At 43.4% G+C, this 17,992-nt stretch overlaps 1 long non-coding RNA gene across 1 annotated transcript in view; it reads right to left on the bottom strand.

The window, feature by feature from the left end:
- Positions 1 to 8,744: 8,744 nt before the first annotated feature.
- The window catches only part of LOC127490183 (uncharacterized), a 37,947-nt gene continuing 28,699 nt past the window's right edge, over positions 8,745 to 17,992 (bottom strand). Inside the window, exons 2-4 of the long non-coding RNA XR_011388399.1 lie at positions 16,966 to 17,104; positions 15,320 to 15,428; positions 8,745 to 9,274 (exon numbers count right to left, since the gene is read on the bottom strand). This is a non-coding gene — a long non-coding RNA (uncharacterized lncRNA). The remainder of the gene's footprint in view (positions 9,275 to 15,319; positions 15,429 to 16,965; positions 17,105 to 17,992) is intronic.

The following is a 17,992-nucleotide window of genomic DNA, read 5'->3' as shown; positions in this document are numbered from 1 at the left end:
TCACTCAGTAAATAGCTGTCAAATGAATTAACAGAAAAAGGGCCCAGCAAGCCAAAGAAACCAACAACTGTAATCCTACAATCACCCAAAAGAATGCAAGGGAAAATTATATGACCCCCCCATTGCACCCCCCCATTGCTTTTACACACACCCTTCCTATTCCTCACTCACCATCTGACATCCATCCACCCACCAGCATTAGAGAAGCACCACAGTGGGGCTAGCACTGTGGCACAGTAGGTTAAGCATCCACCTGCAGTGCCTGCATCCTTTATGGGTGCCAGTTCGAGTCCCGACTGCTCTATTTCCCATCCAGCTCTCTGCTGTGGCCTGGGAAAGCAGTAGAAGATGGCCCAAGTCCTCGGGCCCCTGCACCCATGTGGGAGACCCAAAATAAACTCCTGGCTCCTGGATTTGGATCGGCCATGCTAAACTATTGTAGCCATTTGGGAAGTGAACAAGCAAATGACCTCTCTGTGTCTCTCCCTCTCTGTGTCTGTAACTATGTCTCTCAAGTGAATAAATAAATCTTTTTTAAAAATGCATGTGCTGGTTGCAATATTAAAAAAAATTGCAGACAACAACCCAAGGGTGAGGCCACTGCAACTTGGAAAGCCAAGGGCAAGGAGGGAATTTCTTCTCCACCCCTAGGTGAGAATGTAGGAGACCTGTGTCTGATCTCTTGACCACAGACAAGCACAGTTAACATTTGGGCAGATAAACATCCTTCCAGACATTTTTACATGAATAGAACATAAGCCTGTTAATCATATTTTCAAATTTTAATGTGGACTTGATTCCTGACAAAGACCTCTGGGGGTTAATCCAAAGGGATATTAAAATCACATGACTAGCTGGATTGAAGAACTGGGAATGGGACAAGTCAAAGAGATTACACTGAAACACTATTTTCCCCTGGGCTTTCTTGGTGTGGAGGATTTCTCTGTCCCCTGGTCTACAAACCTAACTGTTTCTGATAGCAATGTGTTTAGATAAGTCAGGCCAAAGGGGTCCAAAATTTCTCTTCATTCTCAGCTTTTATCGGAAACGTGGAAGTGCCCCCAATTTAGCTCTCAATTACCATCATTTTCCTTGGAGACTTTTGAGAACAAAATGAGTTTGCCCTTTCATACGAGCAGAGTGTTCAAACTGTAAGAATTCTTCTAATGAATCACATTAAAATTATTCCAAGTGTCTTTTAGCAGTTGGACCTTAAAAACAGAGTTTGAGTTTTTTCTGAGACAAAATGTATCCTCTTCCTTAATGCATTGATAAAATCCACCAAAGCTGCCCAGGCTACACATCAACGAAACCAAAACCCAGAGAAGCCACAGAAGAGACTGATGTGACTGCAACCTTTCTGAATGTCAAAGTGCCAGACTCTCTCGTCATGAGTTCGAACATGTGGAAAACACCGTGTGCTAAGTGGCACTGAGACTTTCCACGTACCAGCAGATTCTCCAATCTTCTCCGCCTCTCTGTGTTTTCCATCCACGCCCACCCCAGAGCCATACACACAGAAGACTTTTAACAATATCTAGAAGGGGCCGGCGCCGTGGCTCAATAGGCTAATCCTCCGCCTTGCAGCACCAGCACACCGGGTTCTAGTCCCGGTCGGGGCGCCAGATTCTGTCCCGGTTGCCCCTCTTCCAGGCCAGCTCTCTGCTGTGGCCAGGGAGTGCAGTGGAGGATGGCCCAAGTGCTTGGGCCCTGCACCCCATGGGAGACCAGAAGCACCTGGCTCCTGCCTTCGGATCAGCGTGATGCGCCGGCTGCGGCGGCCATTGGAGGGTGAACCAATGGCAAAGGAAGACCTTTCTCTCTGTCTCTCTCACTGTCCACTCTGCCTGTCAAAAAAATAATAATAATATCTAGAAGAATTGGGGGAAAAATTTTTTTTGTACACCCAACAGAAATTCCAATGCCAACTAGAAGTGAGTACAGGTGGAGCAACTCCCCCTGGTGACATCTCAAAAGAAACATCTCAAGTACAGTGGAATACAGACGTCAACGGAAACATTGAGTGAGGGCTTTGCACTGGGATGGGAGCTTAGAGGGCAGAGATTTCCCCATGACGTAAGCATTCTCTATAGCCTTCTAGCAGCGGAATGCATCCAGGACCCGATGGACAGGTGTTCCCAGAGATGACTGGGCAATCACCCAATACCAAATTGGTCAACTTGCGCTTTCAATACCAGCCACTGATTCTAGCATCCTCTCCAGCTACAGCTCAGAGGATGGGAATGTTCTCAGATGCTTTAATGGAAGCCATGAGTAATTTTTTCAATATTAAGTTTTCATTTATTACCTTACTGATTTATAATAGAAGACCAATGTGGTATAATTATTTTTCCAACACTCTCCCAGTGGACAACAGCATATGATGGAAAGATCCTGGGCTTCAGAATATAGATATGGATTCCAGTCCTGGCTTCATTACCTCTTGTGCCCTTGGACAAGTTTTTTAACATTCTTCTGTCTCAATTTTCTTGTGATAAGGCAGTAGTAGTACTATTTTGTATTGGGAGGAACCATTCTTCCCGTGGATCTCCTGAACACATATGTGCTGTGGGTTTTTTGCCAAGAGTGCAAAGCCCTGGCTATTTACTCTTGCAGTGAGCAACCTTCAGGAATGAAGACGTGTCTCCTCACTCTTGAATAAGGAACAGCATACTACTTGCTCGGAAAGTGGCAGACTCCCCAAGCTCACAGGTGCCCTGCTACAACACAAACCCACTGTAACCTGGTATCCATCCGGACCTGGGTCACCCGTGCTGACTCATGGCAATGAAGTGAAGTGATGCTAATGCGAAAACTTGAGACACTGAGTAGTAAAGTCTTTTACCTCTGGCTAAAGAGTCTCCTGTCTCCTGCCAGCATCAGAAATAAGACACAAATACTCACTGGAAAATCCATTGCAAACATCAACAGTTTAACTTATTAGCTTACGAGTAGGGTCAAATAAAATCCCGTACCTGACACTTCACAGAGTTACTGAAATATCAAATGAGGCAGCCTACATAAAGCAGCTGGCACAGAGTAGGCACTAAATAAACACCAAGAAAACTGTCCCTTTGGCATCTTATCAAATATTCTTGATTATTTTTAGGTAAATAAGTCTGGAAAATACGAAGACAACAGGTTGCTCCTCCCCTCACTTTTCCCACATACTCTACCCTGTAGATGTCTGCGCCACCTGCAGGGGTGAGGTAATCAAATTCTCTGAGAGGGGCCTATAGTCGCTGCCTCTCTGGAGGTGTAAGTGCTGGTGATAAGAGGAAACTTATGGCAACTGAAGAAGACACAAATCACTGGAATTTCAGACAATGGGTAGAGTAGCTATTTGGGGCAGAAGATGGTGAGATGGTGTCTGTAACTCTTCAAACCCCCAAAACGCTGCGCCATGGCCATCATGATCCTTCCATCCAGACGCTGAATACTCTGAGTGCATTCACATCAGGAGCTGGGAAGGAAGCAAATTTTAGATGCAGGGTTTATGCCAAAAACGAAAGTGTTATTTGATAACTGGGAGGATTTACACAATGCAAAAGCATGCAACAGAACAGACGCCTTCCTTGATGTTTGCAACCTGGTGTTGACCTCCAGCACTACCTAGAAACAAGACTATCTGGCTCTCTGTGTTCGTTTCCTATTGCTGTAATAACTTGACACGAATTTGGCGGCTTGAGCAATACAAATTTGTTGTCTTGCGGTTCTGCAGGTCAAAAGTCCAACACAGGTCTCATCAGGGTCAAATCTAAGTGGCAGCAGCACTGGTGCCTCTCGGGAGGGCTCCGGGGCAGCGTCTGTTTCCTGGCCATTTCCTGCTTCTAGAGACCATGCACAGGTCCTGGCTCCCAGCCCCCTTCCCCTATTCCTGGCAGGTCAAGTTCTCCTCATGTTGCCATCTCTCTGCTTCTCTGGAGCCAGGGAAACTTCTCTGCTTTCAACAGCCTACTGGGATCACACAGGATAACCCCCATCTCAAGGTCCTTAACCCTGCCCACATCTGCAGAGACCCTCTGCCAGACAAGACTACATATTCACATGTTGGGAGGAGGGGATGAGCCAGATATAGAATAGTTAGGACTGACTGGGACTTGAGAGGGGAGAGGCATTATTCTGCCAACCACATTCTACTTCTAGAAGCTTCCTGAGCTGTGTTCACTCTCAAGGTTGTTGAGCTTGACCATGCACAGAAATGTTCAAATTCTTCTACCTTAGTGAAGAGACTAACTGATGCCAAGTGATTTGTGCATCTGTAATCTTTGTTCTAATTTCTACACACTACACAAAAAAATAATTAAAGGAATGCACTTGAGATTCTAAAGGAAGCCTTTCAGCACCAGTAACCATGGTGATGGAAATTTCGAGAAGACTGTGAACTTCTTTTATGAACCAAAGCCTTGGCCCGCACAGCAGACCTCTGGGTAGCAACATGTTCTGAAGAATGGAGCCTGAAGTGTCCAGATTGCTTTTCCGTGAAACACCAGAAACGTCTGAAATGATTCCTACCCACGGGATACTTTGTAATGAAATGGAGTTGGGAGGTAATCAGAGTTGAGAAGGCAAAGCGAGGTCTCTGTTGCCTGGGAGGTAGAAGGAGGTACTGCATGAGGTGGGAATAGGAAAAGCAGGCAGGCACCTCCAAGGTAACACCCACTGGAAAATCCACTTATTCAAAAATATTAATCAAGTGCCTACATATGAAAAACACGATGCTACGCTAGATGCGCTGGATTTGAGGACTAACTAACCAAGAAGTGCACCCTTCAGGAATTTATCCTCTCGTATTACAGATAAGAAACAAATGAGTATAAATAGGAGTGCTCTAGAGCAATGCTTCCCAAGCCTTCATGTGCCTAACGTGACTCTGGTTAAAATGCAGACTTAGTAGATCCAGGGTGAGGCCTGGAACTCGGCATTTCCAACACCCCAAGTAACGGTGATGCCAGCGCTGCCCGTCCAAGGTCCGCACTTTGAGTAGCAAAGACCTAGAGCAATATTTCTCAAATCTCACTGTGCTGAAGAATCACTGGTAAATATCTCACAAGCAAAAGGCCTGGGCTTCTCCCATAGAGTTGTCATTAACCACAGTTAAGACCAAACCAAAAGTATTTTTTCAAAGCTCCCACCATGATTTCAGTGTGCAGCTAACCACTGAGTACCACTAATTCAGAGCTTATTATCATAGCAACAGACAAGTCTTAGACAACAGTTCTCACAGCATGGGCCCCAGCCCAGCGCATCAGCAACCCCTGGGAATTGGTCAAAACCCTGGGCCCCACCCTGGACCACGAATCAAAACCCTGGTGGTGGGGCCCACGTATCTGCGGTTCAGTATATTTTCCAAGTGATTCTAATGCAGTATCATGTTTGGAGAATCACTGATCTAGGGCAGTTGTTACCCACCAGAGATGAACATGTGAGTCGCCCGGGAAATGTTGGAGTATTACAGAGGTCCTAGTCTTACGGTGGTTCCTGAATCAGCTGGTCCGGGGCAGAGTCCTGAATTGGAAAATTACTTGAAAACATCCAGAGGTGACTCCTGTATGTCCCCCGGACAAGAACCATGGATCAAGGCTATTGCCCAAGAAAAATCACCCCCTCTTCTGTCCGTTTATTCACTTCTTCCACACATTTTCACAGCAACTACTTGGTTCTCATTGTCAAACATCCTCTCCCATTTATCAAAGGAGACCAAAGGGCTGATAAGTGGGGCAGCGCAAAATGGAGAGTAAACCAGGTGCAAGGGTTGAGCACAGTAGAGACGCTGTGCAGTGAGGACAGGTCCAAACAGGCAGAACGAAGAGGGAATATAGCTGGAGGCCTGAACAATGGCGTTGGGCATCGACAATGAGATGAGAAATAGAAACCAAAATGTCTACCAGAAGAAACCTGACCAATTACTGTCAGTTACTGCTTGCCGCCTCCACTGGCACTCCTCTCTGTGAGTAATCAACATATTAACCTCTCTCTCTGTGTGTGTGTGTGTGTGTGTGTGTGTGTGTCTCTGTCTGCAACTCTTTCAATAAATAAATAAATTTTTAGAAGATGATGATAAAGAAGAATCATCCCCCGACGAGAGCATCCCATTCAAAAACTCACCCACATGTGGCTTGAAAACCACAGAGGTGACCCTGTCACCTGCAACAGTTACACACCACAGCCAAGGGACTGTGTATTTTGAGTGTCAGAACAAGATTCCCAACAACACTGGTGCAGAAAGGGACCATTTCAGGGACTGCAGGGAGTATTGTTCAGTGTGTGGAATGAACACAAATTATTAAGTTGTTATTTTAAAAGGCTTCCAAGAACTACATAGAAGGAACTGCCAGCATCCAGGGGAATAATAAATAGAGCTCCATGCTTTTGTGCCAATGTTGAGGTCATGCATTGTTTTCAAAGAGTGTTTGGTTCCTGTTGCTTTATCAAGGCCTGTCAGTGCAGCAGAGTGTAGATCTGGTGTCAGACTTCAGGGTTGGACCCTGGCCTGCTACTGAGTACCATGGCACCCTCTGCAAGGCCCTCCCTCTTCTCATCTCTCAAATCAGAATAATGATAATACCGACCTCACAGAGATATTGAGACTATGTCCAGGTTTTTAGTACTATAGCTGGCATATTCTAAGTACTCAACACCCTGGCAATTAGCTCATTTCCAGGAATCTGAGGTTCTCAGCACATGACATGGTTCAGGATAATATTAAAGACATTTCATTGAGACCTAATAAACACACAGAAAAATTTTCTCTTAAGCTATTCCAGTAGGCAGTGCCTGAATTCAACCAATTCCTTAATCTTCTTCCCTTCCAAGCAAAATGAATTTTTGAACATGTCTATTATGAAACACTGCACATCTTCTAATGAGAATGAGCTATATGCAACATATCATTTTAAGTATTTTTAAGAGTATCATAGAGGGCCGGCGCTGTGGCGTAGCAGGTAAAGCCGCCACCTGCAGTGCCTGCGTCTCATATGGGTGTCAGTTTGAGTCCTGACTCTCCACTTCTGATCCAGCTCTCTGTTATAGCCTGAGAAAGCAGTAGAAGATGGTTCAAGTCTCTGGGTCCCTGCACCTGCATGGGAGACCTGGAGGAAGCTCCTGGCTCCTGGTTTCAGATCGGCACAGTTTTGGCTATGGTGACCATTTGGGGAATGAACCAGCAGATAGAAGACCTCTCTCCTCTCTGCCTCTGCCTTTGCCTCTCTGTAACTCGGCCTTTCAAATAAATAAATCTTTTCTTTAAAAAAAAAAAAAGAGTATCACATAAGAGTATATAGAATACATCATCTATTTGTTAAAGATTTTATATATGTAGGCACAGCTACATATAGAAACATATTAAAAATGTGTAGAAAAGAGGAGAAGAAATACATTCCAGACTTTTTTAAAAGATTTATTTATTATTTGAAAGTCAGAGTTACACAGAGAGAGAAGGAGAGGCAGAGAGAGAGAGAGAGGTCTTTCATCCACTGGCTCACTCCCCAATTGGCTGCAACAGCCAGAGTTGCACCAATCCAAAGGCAGGAGCCAGGAGCTTCTTCCAGGTCTCCCATGTGGGTGCAGGGGCCCAAGGACTTGGGCCATCCTCTACTGCCTTCCCAGGCCACAGCAGAGAGCTGGATCGGAAGTGGAGCAGCCGGCTCTCAAACAGGCACCCATATGGGATGCTGGCACTGCAGGCGGCAGCTTTACCTGCTATGCCACAGCACCGGCCCCCACTCCAGACTCCTGACAGTGATGTTTCCCTTGGGAAGGGAGTGGGAATCCGTGCAGATTAAGATACAAAAGCTTATTTCATGCTTCATGCTTCAGGCCCTATCCCATTTCTTTGCAGTGACAATATTTTCTTGTATTATTTGCATAATTTTAAAATATTAAAATCTATACAGATTATTTTTTAAGAAAACACACTACAGAAAATACATAAAGTAGAACTAAAACTGAAGACTAACAACAGTTGAAGTAAACTTAGTGACGGTTGGTAGATAACACATATGGGTTAATTACAGAGCCAGCACTGTGGCATAGTGGGTAAAGCCACCTCCTACAGTGCCGGCATCCCATATGGGTGCCCGTTCAAGCCCTGGCTGCTCCACTTCCGATCCAGCTCTCTGTGATGGCCTGAGAAAGCAGTGGAAGATGGTCCAAGTTCTTAGGCCCCTCCACTCACATGGGAGACTCAGAAGGAGCTCCTGGCTCCTTGCTCCTAGCTTTGGATCAACCCAGTTCTGGCCACTGCAGCCATTTGGAGAGTGAACCAGCAGATGGAAGACCCCTCTCTCTCTGTATCTGCCTCTGCCTCTGCCTCTCTGTAACTCTGCATTTCAAATAAATAAATCAATCTTGGGTGATAAAGATGGCAGAATAGGGAGGGAGCTTACTGTTCTAGTCTAATAGAGTACCTAAAAGGTAATCTATAGAAGTGAAATTGACATTTTGAGAGGCAATGACTTTGAACAGCTTTGTCTTGACTGTTGAGGAGCGGGTGTTTTTCGTGGGTTTTTTTAATATACTATTTGTTGAACTCTTTACTTAGTATAGGGTTAATCTTATGTGTATAAAGTTAATTGAAAATAGATCTTAGTAAAAAAATAAGAATGGGAATGGGGGGCAGAAGGGTGGGAGTATGGGTGGGAAGGCAGGTAGGGTGGGAAAAATCACTATGTTCTTAAATTTGTATATATGAAATGCATGACGTTTGTATACCTTGAATAAAAGGCTTCTGGAGAAAAAACAAGTAAATAAATAAATCTTTATAATAATTATAAAAATGATTAATTACAACAATAATTATAACAATTATAATACAATAAATTTTAACAATCCAACAGGCTAGCTAAAATAGATACAATTAGAAGAAGCTTTTTTTAATTTGTAGGCAAAATTTAAGGGGAAAATGTAAAGCAGGTGCAGAGACTGGCAAGTTGTAGCAAATGCAGCCTGTAGGCAGTTGATACATTGTTGTAAAAGGCAATGCAAGGGGAGAATGTTTTGTACAGCTGTTGAGACACTGCTTGGAAGGCCTGCAATCTCATATCAGAGTTCCTGGTTGGAGTCCACGCTCTTCCACTTCTAATCCAGCTTCCTGTTACTGCACACCATGGAGGCAACAGGTAGTGGCTGAAGCACTTGGGATCCTGGCACCCACATGGGATACCAGGATGGAGTTCCCGGCTCCCAGCTTTGGCTGGTTCCATCCTTGGCTGCTGTGAGCATTTGGAGAATGAATCAGGGCATGGACGATCTCTCTCTCCCTCTCTCTCTCTCTCTGAAATGAGAATAATATACACTATTATTTGAAAAAATAAAGTATATTCTATCCCATATTTTGCATACCCCCATTGTCTTTATTTTTAAGAATAATTTCACAAAGATTGATCTTATTATAGATGAATGAAGACAAAAGGGATAAAGCTACCTAATATCCCACAATACTGAAAGCATTTAGAAATTAAAAATATGATCAAGATTTATATAAGGCTTTACTTATAATAGCCAAAAAATGAAAATAACCCCACTATCACCAAGTAGTGAATGAGTAAGCAGATAGTGGTGCATCCATATAATGGAGAGTTAATCAGAAATGAAAAGCATTCTGTTGACTCATACAACACAAAAATGAGCCTGGGGGCTGCTGTTGTGGCTTAGTGGTTACAGATGCTGCCTGCAACACCAGCATCCCACGTGGACACCGGTTCAAGTCCCGGGTGATCTGTTCCCAATACAGCCCCTGCTAATGTGCCTGAAAAAGCAGCAGAAGATGGTCCAAGTGCTTGGGCCCCTGCCACCTTACGTGGGAGACTCTGAAGAAACTCCTGGCTCCTGGCTTTGGCCTGGCCCAGCTTTGGCCATTATGGCCATCTGGGGAGTGACCCAGCAGAAGGAAGATCTCTCTCTGTGTCTCTCCCTCTCTCTCTGTAACTCTGCCTTTCATATAAATAAACAAATATTTTAAAAGATGAATCTAAAAATTATTATAAGTATTATTCTGAGCAAAAGAAGCCAGACAGGAATGACAACACACTGTGTGACTGCGTACATGACACTGCATAAACACCAACGAACCACAGCAACAGACCGACTGGAGGTGTCCAGCACACAGCACCAGGAATGTTATACAAGTTCACTGTGGTGGTTGTCACACAACTTATACCTTCATCAAAGTTGTTAAACTCTACTGACAAAGGGGGTAAACTGTATTTCATATAACTCATATTTCAATAAGCCAAAGTTTTTAAATCCATGCGTAATTTAAAAGTCCCATATCACATAAAAATTTTAAGTACATAAGTAATTCATGCATTGAGAAAAATTCTTTATGCAACAACATTTTTTGAAATGATATTGCTATATTATAATAAATAGGGTACTCCCAAAGCAATGCTTAGATGCAGACATTTTTCTAGGTTAGTATAGAAGAAAAAACACAAAAGCAGAGCCTTTATCTGTTATGAAGAGATCAAAGAAAGCAGTAAAATGAAAATTATAAAACTAACAACATAAATGAACAAAATAAAAAGATTTTAAAATTGATTTTATAAATCAATTGGTTGACTCTTTAACTTACTAAAGTTCATGACATAACAAGGTGTTGTGCACAGAGGGTCAAGTTGCCCCTTGGGGGACCCACATCCCATATGGTGCGCCTGCGATCAAATTCCACCTCTGTTTCTGATCCAGCTTCCTGCTAAGGTGCATGGGAGGCAGCAAAAATACCTCGAGCGCTTGAGTCCCTGCCACCCAGGTAGGAATCACGATGGAGTTCCTGACTACTGGCTTCAGTCTGGCTTAGCCCTGGCTACTGCAGGCATTCGGGGAGTGAACCAGCCGATGGAAGGTCTCTCTGATTTTCAAGTAATAAAAATGAATAAGTACTTTAAAGGTAAAATTAACAAATTTACTAAAAATAGTAGAATTTGGGTGAGAAAAAGTTATTGCTAATGAATAAAAATGATTATTTTAAAGTAGAAATTATTTTCTAAATGTATTAATAGTTATCACTGTTAATACTCTATGGATAGCTACTGAAGTGTGAAATAATAAATTGAGTCATCACAAAATACAGAATACAAATAGACTCATGTACACGATGAGTCACAGAAGTAGAAACATATTAAAATTTTATGTTCTCACTCAATTGCAAAATAATAATAATTCAATTAAAAATGGTGGTAGGTCTAAGCAGACATTTCTCTAATGATGATACACAAATGGCCAGCAGGTACATGGGAAAATGTTCAGTATCACTAATCATCAAGGAAATGCAAATCAAAACCACAATGAGGGGCCAGCATTTTGATTTAGCAGGTAAAGCTGCCACCTGCAGTGCTGACACCCTATATGGGCACTGGTTCAAGTCCCAGTTGCTCCACTTCCAGTCTGGCTCCCTACTAATACACATGTGAAAGCAGTGGAGGATGGCCCAAATGCTCGGGCCCCTGCACCCGCAGGGGAGACCCACATGGAGATCTAGATGAAGCTCCTGGCTCCAGGCTTTGGCCTGACCCAGCCCCAGTTGTTGCAGCCGTTTGGAGACTGGATCAGTGATGGGAGATTCCCTCCCTCTACCTCCCTCTCTCTCTTTGTAATTCTGTCTTTCAAATAAATAAATAAATCTTTAAAAACACAAACACACACATACACACAATGAGCTATCACCTCACTCATTTGATTGGCTATTATCAAAAAGACAAAATATAACAAGTGCTGAGGAGGATGTGGATAAAAGGGTACTTTACACACTGTTGGTGGGAATGTAAAGTAGTACAGCCATTGTGGAAAACAATACAGAGGTTCCTCAAAGTACTAAAACTAGAACTGCCATATGATCCAGGAATCCTACTAGGTTTATAGCCAAGGGAGATGAAATCACTCTGTGAAAGAGATAGCTGCACTCCCATGTTTATTGCAGCACTATTCACAGCAGCCAAGAAATGGAAACAACATAGGTGTCCATCATCCAATGAGTGAATGATGGAAACATGATACACACAATGGAATATTACTCCGCCATAAAAAAGGATGAATCTTGTCATTTACAACAACATGGATGGAACTAGAGGTTATTACGTTAAGTGAAATGTGCTAACCCAGAAAGACAAGCATCACATGATCTCCCTCAAGTGGAATCTAAAAAGACAGGTGAGCTCATAGAAGTTAAGAGTACAGTGGTAGTTACTAGAGCCTGGGGAGTGAGTAGGTGGGAGAGAGGAATGGGAAAGATTGATTAATCTGCACTAAGTTATAGTTAGGAGTAAGAAGTTAACTCCTGCACAGTAGATGACTATGGGTAATGAGAATGTACTGCATATTTCTCTGACAAAGAAAAACTAGAAGAAAGGATTTTGAATGTTTTCACCAAGAAATATTAAAAGTTTCAGGCAATAGGAGCCAGCATAGTAGCATAGCTGGTACGCCACCTGCGACACTGGCATCCCATATGGGAGCCAGTTCATGTGTCAGCTGCTCCACTTCTGATCCAGCTCCCTGCTATTGGCCTGAGAAAGCAGCACAAGATGGCCCAAGTTCTTGGGCTCCTGCTACACACATGGAAGATCTGTAAGAAGCTCTTGGCTTCAGCCTGGACCAGCTCTAGCCATTGGGACTATCTGGGGAGTGAACCACAGGGTAGAAGATCTCCCTCTCTCTCTGTCTCTCCCTCTCTCTGTAACTCTGACTTTGAAATAAATCAACAAATGTTAAAAAAAAAGTTTCAGGCAATAGATATTTGCCCTGGGTGAACATTACACAAACTATACATGTTTCAAAACCATAACATAATACTCCATAAATATATACAATTTTTGTGCCAGTTAAAAATAAATAAATAAAAAGCTTATGTCTTCAAAAAACAGATGGTACTTATGAAGTCACTAAAATGTTTTCTTAAATTCCCAAAAACAATTTATCTCTTTGTTGTCAACTTAAATCATTCCAAAAGACAGAGAACAGCATGTATATAGAGAACAACATTAACTCAACTCGCTTTTATGAGGTAAAGGGGACATTAATTGTAAAGCCTAAAGGTGCCAACAGAAAAACCTACATGATAGTTCAATCTCACTTCTAAACTTAAATAAACAAACTCAAAAATAACAGACAGGAGTGTGGAGGACAAACTCTGCATCGGGGGCGCTTCCAGGAGGGACACCCCAGAGGCCACAGCCAACGAACTGCTACAGCAAAGACATCAGAGATCCGACCCCAGACTGAAGCTTCCCGCTGCAGCGATTTGGAACTGAAAAACAGAGTTTACTCAGAGTGGCTCTTCACAACGAAGACTGTCTCGCCGAAAACCTGGTTCCTGCACGCCTTTGCTTTTAACTTCTCCCCAGCACAGCTCCCTCTGTTGCCTGTCTCACCTGTAAGCCGGGGAGCACTCGTCCACAGGCTTTTAGCCCAGTCGAGTGGGCCAAAAGCTCTCCACACTGCTCAGCTTGCGCTGGTTCCGAGGTTGTTTGTTTGACTGTTTAGCCAAGGGTCGAGAGCCCCATTGAGAGGAGAGCAGCTATTTGCTCTGATGGCAAGTGGGCTTTCCAGAGTTCACTTATTGATTTTCTGTTCCTATTCTCTCTCCATGGGTAATGCCTGCTTTTAAGCAGAGATTTTTGTAAAAATGTGATATCCAACCACCTTCCTCAAGTTTATATTCAAAAGAATCTATGAGACATCTGAAAAAGTTTATGGAAAATGAAATTAAAAGATAAGTTTATTTAGGTGTAAATATTTTTGAAATCCATGCACAGCAAGGGTCTTTAAAAACTTCATAGAAGAAACTACATATGAGTTTTTGAAATATTTTGACAGTCAAATAGGTTATTTTTTAATTCCATTTTTCCATGAACATTTTGAAGTACCCTCATATGTATACCCTATATTTGGAAAAATATTTTCCAAGTCACTCAAAGTGATGTTGGATTCTTTCTTGGCTGATTTCTAATATTTCATATTCCCTGTGGCTTAGAGTCTAGTACTACCCATGGCTCCTTTTTTTACATCTTGAACAGAATGCCAAGACATTCAAAGTAAGGCCCCCGCGAGATGATGCAGTCCAGTGTCTGTGTTTCACAGAGTGGAATACTAAGGCTGGCAAAGTTCCAGCACTAAGACTTCCACTGAGTTTATTAATATTTAACTTGCATTCCGCATTTTGTCTTCCCAAGTACATGCTCCTTGCGAACAGATAACTCTACTTTAAGCTTCTTCTGTAGTTCGTTTGCTATCTATGTCTGCAGTCGATATTTCCAAGGATGGATGGCTGGAGGTGTGGGTACCTTACAGGACCTTCTGCCACAGAACATTTGCTCTAAGCTGAAAGAGGCATTCATACCCACAAAGGACACATAAGATTTTGAATACAGCAGTCAGAGAGCGCCAACGATTCCCTCCCAGAGCCACCAAGAGCCAAAATAAACCTCCTTCCTTCCTAAGTAGCTTCTCTTAGGTATCAGCTGTAGTCATCGTCCAATGGAGAAACCTGAACAAAAGAAAACTCCAGAATTAACTTTACTGCCAATAGAACATTAACCCATTGTGTCTGTGCTCACTTGCTTCCACACAGCTTTCCCAACTGACAAATGCTTTTGAATCAGGCCAATCATTGTTGCAGGTCTCCCAAGTTGGATAAATCTTTGGCAGGTACTTACTATACATTTGGGTGAAAATCATGTTTTAAACTTTTTGAAAATTGTAAGTCGACACATTAGACAAACAGTGACACAAATAACCACCCAGTTACAATTATAGTAAGGACCAGGAAAGAAAAGGGGTTAACCTGGCCCAGCCCGGGGGCTCCTGCAGGGAACGGAGCCTGGAGAACGGAGGCCAACCTTCCTGGGGTGAGTTTCAGCTCTGTCTAGAGAGTCCCCACATCACAGATAAAGGAACCAAACATTCTCTACACAAGCTAAAACAAAGTGACTTTGCCTCGCTACACTAAAGCAGTCTTTACAGTAAAAATAATAAATAATAATAATAGCTATTGTTTACTGAGTGTTTATTCACAACGTCTTGGGCCTTGGACAAAATAATGGTCTGGGAACAATGCTTTGGATTTTGTTCTATTTGCTTTTATGACAAAAGTCACACATGGTTACGTCCCTGTAAAACATTCAGGCAACACATATGTATAATATGAAGGGCCTCCAAGATCCCTTCTCTTTCTTACCCATATCCCCAATATGGGCCACATTTATGCTTAAAGTGTATTCTTCCAGTCTTTTTCAATATATGTTGTTTTTTTCTTTTACATAAATGATACCATGCTTTATTCATTGTTTTGCAACTGTGTTTTCAACTAAAAACCTTTCCCTACCTGGACGTACGCACAGTGTTCCATCAAATGGATGCACCATAAATCTCTTAGCCATCCTCCTGCTCCTGAATGCTGGCGGTGATTGTGATCCTTGTTGTGATGAACCATGCTGCATGCATGTGAGAATTAATGCAGAATGAATTCCTAGGATGGCACTGGGGGATTGATGTTTGCTTCCTCTGAACGAATAGATCAAAGTTAGCAAGATTCATCCAAACCAAATATTTCAGCAGATGGCCTCGGACCAGTCACTTTACCTCCCCTGAATGCAAGTTCCTGGGTACCCAACCTTTTTCAGAGAATGATAAGGATTCAAATGAGATAAAGCTATCAATATACTCCAGAAACTGCTATATAAATGCAGAGGATTGACAACCCAAAGATAGTGATGGATGCTTTTACATGGATTAACCACAGACATGTCTACACCATACAATCTGTAGTAGATATCTTACAGATATCCAAATACCCTTCTCCTGTTTGGGTACAATCCCCTCTTTCTTTCTATTAGGAAGTTGCTCCTCTCCAAGCTCTAACCCTGAGGTCTAACACAGGCTTCCAATTACAGTACACAGTGATGGGTCCAGGGGTGGACATACCACAAGGTCAACAAGGGAGTTTTCAAACAGAGTCCGGGAAAGAGGCTCCTCCCCCACTGGAGATGGTGCCTGACACAGCCTGCCACGGCACTGCCAGTGACCATGTCTCCAGCTGAGCTCAGGAAGCCAGTCTGAGAGATGTGGAAATGTGCACCCTGATAGCACTGCAGGTCCTGGCTCTGGTTTCTGAGCCATGGCTGCATCCAGCCTCTCCCTCAGGACACGGGGCTCCTAACACATTCCTCCTTTTGCCTCCAGCATTTGATTTGGGTAAAGACGACCTGTAAGAGCATTTGTGCAGACTCCTGCCCGTCTCTATCCACAGTTCCCTTGACAATGGCATTCACTCCTTTTCCACCCATCTGCCTACCTGCTAGGAAGCAGAAATGCTGTTCTTGGAGGAAGCGTGACTTCCTCTTGCTCTATTTATTTGAGCAAGACAGTCACACGTGTAGCCCAATGGAGAGAAACTTTTGAAAGGGCAAACAGGAGACCTGTCTGGGTATGGCAATCTCATCTGCAAATTTCTCATCACCCACAATAGCTGACTCTTAGTCATGGGGAGGCAAGGACAAAGTAAACGCTGTTAGGATGAAAATGAAAATTACTAGGAAAATATGAGGAATGATTCCTAGCAGTTAATAGTGATATTCACCATCTATTGAACACACAATATGTACCAGGCACCATGTTGATAGTCTAATATATACTAAATATAGATAAAATTTCATTTAATCGTCACAGTAGTCAGACAACCTGAGCTTTTTTTTTTTTAACATAATTTAAACAGCTCAGCTGGGAACCGGATTTTTATAACTGATAGCTTTAAGCTATGGTTAAGAACTAACACATTACTATTTTCCAAACTTCAAAAACTATTTTGCACTCTAAAAACTGAAATTGTCTTTGCAAAATGAGGGCCACCATGGCCTTTTCTAGAAGAGAATGTGTCTTTTTAGAGAAGCAGCACTGGCCCTGGATTTTCTGCTGCCTTTGCCATTAGAGCATGTTTAAATATAGTCTAAAAAGAACTCAGAAGGTTTGTACCTGTCGCGTCTTTGACCTCTTCTTTTCTTCAAATGTACTCGAGGGCTGGCTCCGCCAACACCGAGAAAGGCCTTGTCACTTCCATGCTAAGACTCTTGAGTTGTTTTTAGCAAAAATAACGTCAAACAGCAGCAGCCTACTGGCAGGAGAAAAATACATAACATTCAAAGCTCTGAAAACCTGGCCTTCACAACCCCTCTACATCACAGACGCAGACAATTCAAAGTTAAAGAGGCCACTTACTATACCCATGACCTTGCACAAGCCCCTTTTCACTTCTCCAAAGCCTCAGTTTCCCCTTCTCCAAAATTTTTTTTTTTATTTCTTTTTTGACAGGCAGAGTGGACAGTGAGAGAGAGAGAGAGACAGAGAAAAAGGTCTTCCTTTGCCGTTGGTTCACCCTCCAATGGCTGCTGGGGCCGGCACACCGTGCTGATCCGATGGCAGGAGCCAGGTGCTTTTCCTGGTCTCCCATGGGGTGCAGGGCCCAAGCACCTGGGCCATCCTCCACTGCACTCCCAGGCCACAGCAGAGGGCTGGCCTGGAAGAGGGGCAACCGGGACAGAATCCGGCGCCCGGACCGGGACTAGAACCCGGGGTGCCGGCGCCGCTAGGCGGAGGATTAGCCTAGTGAGCCGCGGCGCCGGCCCCCTTCTCCAAAATTAATTCAAAAAATAATAAGTTTAGGGGCCAGCACTCTGGCATGGAGGCTGACTCTGGCTGTGATGCCGGCATTCCATAGGAGCGCCAGTTCGAGTCCCGGCTGCTCTACTTCCGATCCCGCTCTCTGCTGTGGCTGGGAAGGCGGTAGAGGACGGCCCCAGTCCTTGGGCCCTTGCACCCGAGTTGGAAGAAGCTCCTGGGTCCTGGTTTCAGATCCGCCCAGCTCCAGTGGTTGCAGCCATTTGGGGAGTGAACCGGCGGATGGAAGACATTTCTCTCTGCCTCTTCCTCTCTCTGTCTGTAACTCTACCTCTCAAATAAATAAATAAAGTCTTTAAAAAAATAAAAATGATGAGTTTAATTT

This window comes from Oryctolagus cuniculus, chromosome 4 (genome assembly GCF_964237555.1).
Source record: "Oryctolagus cuniculus chromosome 4, mOryCun1.1, whole genome shotgun sequence".
Lineage (NCBI taxonomy): Eukaryota > Metazoa > Chordata > Mammalia > Lagomorpha > Leporidae > Oryctolagus > Oryctolagus cuniculus.
This window is presented reverse-complemented; position numbering and strand designations above follow the sequence as displayed.